Genomic DNA, 8,425 nt, shown 5'->3' with positions numbered 1-8,425 from the left:
AGGAATGCTGTGGATTATAGGTTGGTCTAGCTCAGCAGAGGGGCAGAACATGAAAACTATAAGTAAAATCTTAGAATTTTTTTTCCCTGCAGCTGGGTAGTGTCCTAGTCACCCATCATATAACTAAATTTACCCATAATAACATATGTTACCAATGTGTCCAAGCAAATTAAGGTGTACACAAAAGGCAAGGCAATTTTACCATACTGAGAAGGGCCACAAGGTATGTGGTAACCACCCCTGATAAAGAATTGTATTTTGTCCAGAGGCATAATTCGATTTCTGACTGAAGTGTCAAAAATTGGATAATACAATATCAGATAACTGTTAAGTCACTCATAGAAGGAAAATAATCCTAGGCTCTGTTTGAGGAAATCCTGGAACAATTCAAATAGTGTTTCTATTTTATGAAATTCTCTTGTTTACATGGCACTGATCTGGTAAGGGAACAATTTTGGTTTTCTATAGTGCAACCATAGTTTGGTTTTAATTATGCTGAAATGTACGTATTTTTTCTTTCTTGGCCTGAGACATTAACTGGAATTCCCTGTATGTTTTAGCTAACAATAGATACTTGGCTGAGGTGTCTCACAACTTAATGCTTATAAGGCTTTAAACATAGCTGTGCTCTCAAATTGTTCCCATAAATGTGATCACACTCTTCTTGCTCAGGCTTTGCTGGGCTCCTGAGCCCACAGGGCTTGCATGCAGTCAGTTTCCAAGGATTTGGTATGCACTGACATGCTTTTCTCCTTTGGCTCTGGCATTTTTCCTCTGCTGCTGCTTCACAGTAGTAGAAATCTAAATCCCAGCTGTTCAGGGAAACATCCTAAATGTTTGGGGGTTTGTCTTGTTTGAGGACAAGTAACTGACTAAGAGATTCCTCACATTACTCCATACATTCTGTGTCTTAAGGCTATGGTTCAAGTCTTCCAAAAATGATAGACTAGAAGAAACTGTAGTTTTCAGGGAGTCTTAAAACAACATGAAACTTTACTTAATGGCATGAAAAATACCCAGTTTCAACAGAAACAAAACAAAATCTTCCTTTCTCTATATCTTGTCTTATCTGCCTAAAACAGTCTGGGGACTGAAGGATGTTCATGAATCTGTCATTTTTGTCTTCTAAACCATGATGTTCATCCAGCTTAGTACAATTTGTCCTGACTAGGTTTTTGCTCCTCACCTTGCCTATTTCTTATTGTTTTCCTCTTCCAGCTTTGTGAAGATTATGCCAGTCTCATCTTTGTTTCTGTGGACTCAGTCATGACTCACAACTTCTTCCCAAGAGACTCCATCTCTTTTTTTTCCTCTTTGTTTAAAGATGACTCCCAAACACCATCCCTAAGATGGATAGTATTAGCAGCTCTAGCTAACTCTGGCCAATATTCTTAATAGTCTATTTTTATAGCCAGAGCAGTAGAAAAAATTCAGCCTTTTCCATTGTTCCTAGCTTGGTGAATATATCTACTCTATTAGCAGGAGAAGCACCCTTGTTCTATGGATCCAGCAATTTTCAGAGTGATACTATTGTAGAAACTCTTAATACACATATATTAAGAGTTATTCAACTCTTATGAAATCCAAAATTATTACTTATTCCATTGACTTTCACTTAATTTGCATGTGCACACATGTTGAAAAACACAGCATCACTCCAGTTGGATTCCTGTTGGCTTAGTGCTACAAGTCAAAGGAATGCTGATTGAATTTGACATGTAAAATTCAAATTGGTATGGTGACTTTTGCACAGTTTTTCTTGCCCCCTCCTGATGTCAGGTCATTTAACAGTTTAATCACCAAACCACTTGTGTAAACAACTGTTTATTACCTCTTTTCTTTGATGGTGAGCTTCTTTCCTGCAAACACATCAGGCTTTGGATAGAGAGCTTCAATTTATATAGCTTTGTCTGCATACTTATCAAAGGCAAAGGATGAAGTTATTCTGAGCATTGACTTAGCCACATCTATTTACTGAATCCTGTAGCTTGTAAAGTGGTATGGCATTTGCACATCCTTATTTAATATTTGACTGTCTAAATTTTTAAGATGACAAGCTGATAATAAGATTTTGCATCTTAACTTTTTGTAATTGCCTGATGTCAAAGTTGTGCATATTCTCTACTCCAGCTGAAATAGCTTCTCTCTATTTAGTTGTCCTATTGGCTGAATCACTCCCAAGTCATGCTGATATTTCCCAATTACTTGATTTTAACTGATGGTTTTCAGAGCTTTGTTTCTGTTGGATGTAAACTCAGTCCCTGCAAGAAACAGTGTGTGAGAAGAGAAACCTAAATTAAAGGGTTTTAAAAAATGTGTTTTGGGCTACAAAATGCCCAAATAGAAATAAATGTTAATCTATTGGGAAAAATGTGTTTGCCAGGCACAGCATTCCTTATTTCTTTTGAAAAGTAAGTAAAACAGGGATAGCTGTGTAAACAAATACCAAAAAACATTTTGATGTGATCAGGCTTTGAGCAGTTGATAAGAAGATACAATGATCTAGAATAGATCCAAAGGTATAAGGCTGAGCAGCCCTGCTAGTTTTTAGAGACTAAAACTGAAAAAGAAACAAATAAGAAATGTGAATGTAAAGAATGTGTCTTTGAATATAGCAGAATGAGCATAGTAGTTTGGGATTTTTTTAAGAGGCATCAAAGTAGGATAGAAAGCAAGTTTTTAAGAAGTGTATCAGAAAGTATTACCCAACTGTGCATTTCCCCAAAGAGGGATCAAGTGCCAGAGTGAACAAGCAGCACTTTGATTTCAATGTGCTGGCTGAACAGCTTTTTCTTGGGGGTCCTTTTGACCACAGTTTAAAAAAGGATAATTGCTTTTACTCAAAATTGCAACTGCATGGTCTTCCAAGAGGACTAAGAATTCCCAGGAAGGGGTTGTTACCTTGGTGACTGTTTTTAACAAAAAAATCAGCAGGTTCCCTTTAAAGAATAATGCAATTGCATTGTACCCTAGGCAGGCTTCAGAGGGAAGGGAAACCAGAAGTCAAAAGATTTGATTGACAAGTTGATTTTGAACAGGATGCAGGCAGCTAGGAAACATTCATAGCTTTGGTGAAAAGTAGGGACAGCACCTAAACCACTGTGAAGTCATGTGATTAACTCAGAAACAGTGGAAGCATTTCCAGGGACAAGGAATGCTTGCTGACTGCTGACAGTCATTTTTCCTAATTGAAGCAATCCCCTGCAAATGCAACCAAGGCTGTCAGTCAAGAGAGCCTGATGAAGCAATACTGAATAGTTTTCTTCCTTCCTCTGGTAAAAGCTATGCAGCTTGTTCTAGGGAAAACATCAGTCTGGAGAAATCTCCTTTGTTTTATGTCCATCACTGTGTGGAGGAATGGAGCATGTTTTTTTGTTTATGCTCTGTTTACATTCCTTATGGTTCACTGCTCAGGGGTTCTGAGCACATGTGTGAATCCCGTTCAGGGTGGAAGGAAGCAGATTTAGAAGCCGAGCTGCTGCCAGCAGTTCTCATCCTTCTGACAAAAGTCCAGATGAACTTCTGGGGGATAGAAGGTAAAAACTGGAGGGACTTTCAATCTGAATGTTTGCTCTCTCATACAAAAGCAGAACGGGTGTTTCCACTCTGTTCCAGCCCCACTGGAGGGAGAAAGAGGGAATGTGAACTCCCTGCCATCCTGGGACCTGCAGGGGACTTGGGGCACCTCTTAACTTTGCTGTCTTACTGTACAACATCCAGGCAGAGCAGGATACCGTGGCACTCTGAGATGCTGCAGTTATAAGTCATACTGGCAATTTCTTCTCTTGCTAAACCTTCACTACAGTGGCAGCATCAGAATATGGAGTGGCTGGATTCAGGGTCAGTTAATATCCTTAACCTTTAGTTAAACTCTCTCAGTTCCAGGAACCTCATATCTCATCAGAGTTACTGGATTCTCACATATTCTTTGTCTAAATAATATTGCTGTTTTGGTTTTGTCCTGGATGGTCTTGGGGTTTTTTTTCTGTTATGGGGTAGTAGGTGAATGAAAGGTCTGAAGCTGTTGTGGATGGAGATTCTGTGTTTTAAATAAAGCAAACACTGTCTCAAAAAGCAGAATCACTTGCTCTGGTGATCACAACACAGAACCAATAAGTGTTTCATTGCCTTGTTGCAGTAGGGCTTGATTCATCTTGGAATATACATTTCCTAGTAATGGTATGCCAGTCTCATTTTGTGACAGTTCCATATATCACAAGGTGACATTGATTTTTATATAAATGTATATGTATGGATATATGTAGGTTAAAGTATCTACTTATGAGATCTTTTACTGTTAAGTTTCTTTGTGTAAGACTGTTGTTAAGCTTAACATTTCCTTTGAAAGAACAGATAAATATTTGCTTTTTAAATTCTGTGAAAAAGTCTATGAAAAATAGAAAATATTGCTTACAATTAAAGCCAACAAAACATCCCTAATTTTGCTGGCATTTTTGAACAAACACTTATGTCTTTTAGAAATAGGACCTTCACCTTGAGGAGGATCTTGGGAAGAGAGCATACAGAAAAATAGATCACTGGCTTTTCATTAATAAACATCCACCAGGAAAATACGATCAGACAAATGTACGGGAACAAACGTAGAGAGGAGGTTTGAGGCCTTAGATCAGAGGTGAAAAAGTCACAATCTAATTGAGAGGGGAGGATGAAAAGGAGGATGTGCATGGAGCAGGTAAAGAAAATGTAACTTTAGTCTCATATTGATAGTGGTATATCTTTCCAACAGATCATAAAATTGTATTTTAGGCAGTTCTGGAGGCACGGCAGAAATGCAGTGTGCTTCAAGGGCTGTCTGGCAAAAATTTCCACTGCAACGCATCCTGTTAAACATAAATAAAGAATGAAGCACCAGCAGCCACTTCTATGTGAAGCTGCAAAAATGTAAAATCAATGACTATTAATCCCAGCTTTGCAAAGGTTCAAGGCAGACAAACATTTAGCTATGTGCATATGGTGATAGTGACTATGCGTAATCAATTCCTGTTGTTTTCTGAAACTGCAGACATGTGCTCAGTAGAAATGTGTTATTTGAGACTTTTAAAAAAATAAAAATTGGATATGTCCAAAGAGACAAGCAAAAATTATGTTGCAGTCCCAAATTCAGTCCCTTTTCTATAGAAAATCAAGTTGCTTCTTTTAAATTTTCTAAAACTGTATAAAATTTTCTAAAACGTATATAGTATATATATAACAAATTTTGCTCCCCTTTTATTTTGGAAACAGTTGAAACATGCTGGCTGAAAAACAAAATTTTGAAGCCAGTCACTTTGATCCAAATGATCACATTTGTGTCATAGCTCAAATATCTGAAACTGCAAAGGTGCAGTGTTACAATGGAAAATGACAGACAACATCTACAGACATTCCTACTGATACTATTTTTTTCCTTTTTTAATTGCATTAACTTAATATTGTCTAAGGAAAAGTACAAAACCACAAACCATCCAATGTACCCTGCAACAGACTGGCAGCAGCAGTAATCAGTCAACAATAAATGTATGTTAAAGCTTTTTTCTAAAATTCTACTGGTAAAGGTGGAATAACATTTCTGTCCATATTTTGGGAAACTTTAGAACAAATGACAGTGTAAAATTGTAGCATTGAAAGCAGGTGTTAACCAAAATTAGGCTCTGACCAGGATTTATGCTTATCTTTACTTTTTGCTCTAGGAATGAAAGTCACTTACAGTGTACCTAATAAAATCTTCCCACATTGCTTCCTCAGAAGTCTGATATTACCATGTGGTAAGCATAAACTTCAACCTGCAAATAATTCTTATTCTTAAAATCTAGAGCTGTTAATTGAGTACAAACATTCTGGGTAGGGGATATGCTGGTATCAAGTTTCATATGAGATTGGCAATTTTTTATGATTAATTCAGCAAGGGAATGTAATCTTAAGTTCTTAAAAATGTCTGTCTTGCATCCTTTTCCTGCAAATCTGAAGTATCTTCTTGCAATATTTTAATTTCTAGATTGGAATATGGCAGGAAGTCCAAATTCAGTATGAATTCTGAATTCAGGAAGAAGTATAGCATTTACCAGTTTGGCCTAGATTGGTGTGCAGTACCAGTCTCCATCACTTGTACTTCAGATTACCAGATGATGCTATTATGTGTTTGTATAGCTGTGTGGAAGGAGAAGCTTGTAATCCTTTGGAACTCTCCTTTGGAATCCTTTGGAATTCTTAATTTCTGTCTAATTCCCACACAACCAAAGTGAGACGCTGCTTAGTGATAGTAATAACTACTCTCTTCAGCTTTCCTAAAAGATGCCCTGAAAATAATTTTAAAACTTCATCCCTATTCTTCTTCAGGAATCCTGCTATTGTAGATCACATCTTAACCCCTCACCGCCACCACCCCCAAAATCAGAACAGAAAATGAGCTCTGGTGGGAGAAGCTCTCTATACATGATTAATTACCCAATGGCTATGACTGTGTCAAATCTTCTGGAAGATTTTCTTTGATTGATAAACTTTCCTTTTTTATTTCATTCCTCCCCCCCAAAAAAACTCCAAAACCCATCAGCTTTTTTTTTTAATGATATCATCTTCCCAAGAGGATTTTCCCTAAACCACAGGACAATGACATAACAATGTATTTAATGTATTGCTTGTAGGCATGCTAAGCTTTCAACTGCTATTAACAGAAATTAAAGCTCAACCCCAGAAAACAATTAATTAGACTAAGTGAAATGTATCCATGACCTTGGAAAATTCTATGTATGCTAAAAATATTTGCTATATTTAGCTTTTGGCAGGCTAGGTTTTAAGGGCATGGAAACAGTCACTTCCTTGCCCACAAAGGTTTAAATTTCTGATACTGTTTTGCTTTCCCATAAGTCATTATAAACATCCTAATTTGGAACTCCATTTTTAAAACCACTTTCTTAAAGGGAGGAGGAAAAAAACAAGACATGAATATGGGAAAAGAAAATATAATGATTGCTGTAAATACTTTGACTAACATTTGTCCAGAAGGACTTGGGCATTGAAACTGTGTTTGTCCGTTTGGATCATTTTATTGATCATGTAGCAATGAAAACTGGAAAACAGATTGACATTTTTTTCTTGGCCCCTGCCTGTTTCTCATATAGAGATTATTAGCTGGCTATTTTGGGACTGAGAAAAACATTAGTTTTTTGTAAATAAAAAGACTTGTGGCTTGGTGAGGAGGAGTTTTGCAGGCACTTTCAGTCCTTGTCCCTAAAGTCTCAAATCTTTCCATCTAACTTGGGCTGGTTTACAGGATCATTTCGACCTCAATCATGGCATCAAAGCAAACTTGATTTTTCATTGTTGTCCATAGAGATGTTTTCTTCAAGATGACTGGGCTCTAGCAAACCTGTCCTTACCTCCTACAGGCTCTGCAACTGCATATTCTTTTAATTTAGCATTTCTGATTCATGTGAAAAGCTTCTCTTTTTGCTGGAGAAAATTCAAGCAAATTTCCTGCCTTTCAAAGACTCATCTAGATAAGTTGCTGCATGAACATTATTAAAAGTTAATAAAGTTTGTTACATTTTGTGTAAATGATCTAGCATAGCTGACTGGAAAAGTGATATTGAGTAATACCACCCTTTTGAACCAGCACACATTTTAGTTCAGTTTTTCTGGGTTGCATTTGGGGTTTAATATTCAGCAGAATGAGTCCCAGATGGGAAAATTTTATTGCATGTTTTTGCCTTGGATTTTTTTGTTTAATATATTAAGTTAGCAGAATTGTTATTTTTGTTTCTTTTCCTCCTGTCTGGATGAAGCTGGCAGATAAGAATTGCATACATAAATAAGATTTGTATGGTGGGTGCCATCAGATGACAGAAGGTAAATTCAGTTTTGTGTGCACTATGATGGTAGCAGCATACAAGCCAAAAAAGCAATTGAAAACATAAATTGGATGCAGGACTAAATATTTAAATTCAGAAAAGTGTTCTGTGCAGAAAAACAAAAGGACACAGCAAAAATTTGGCATAAACTTTAACTCAGCTAACTGGTTTTTCCATACAGTTGAGAAATAAGATGATGAGAATGATTCAATTAACAAAATTGTCAATGCACATTGTTATTTGGGAGGTGGACAGAGATGCATTCTAAGTGTGATGCAAGTGAAGTTTTAACTGATAAAAACACCTTTGAGATGCTTTTAAAATGGAACATGAAAACTCATGTCCTAGAACTCCAGTTTTAAGTGCAAATGTTATCACTTCTGCTGCAAGTTTTTAGCCTGTCTGATGAATAATCTTTATACTTTAGTCACTGGATAAAAAATAGAGCATGAAATCATGACTTGCCATTACAGATGGCTATTACAGATGCTCAGGAGGGATAATAAAGAACATCTTAATGCAAAGTGTCTTTAAGTCCTGAAGCATAAAACCTTCAAATATAGCAGTAACAATAACAA

The sequence above is a fragment of the Geospiza fortis genome, unplaced genomic scaffold (assembly GCF_000277835.1).
Source record: "Geospiza fortis unplaced genomic scaffold, GeoFor_1.0 scaffold450, whole genome shotgun sequence".
Classification (NCBI taxonomy): Eukaryota; Metazoa; Chordata; class Aves; order Passeriformes; family Thraupidae; genus Geospiza; species Geospiza fortis.
Note: the sequence above shows the minus strand (reverse complement) of the source record.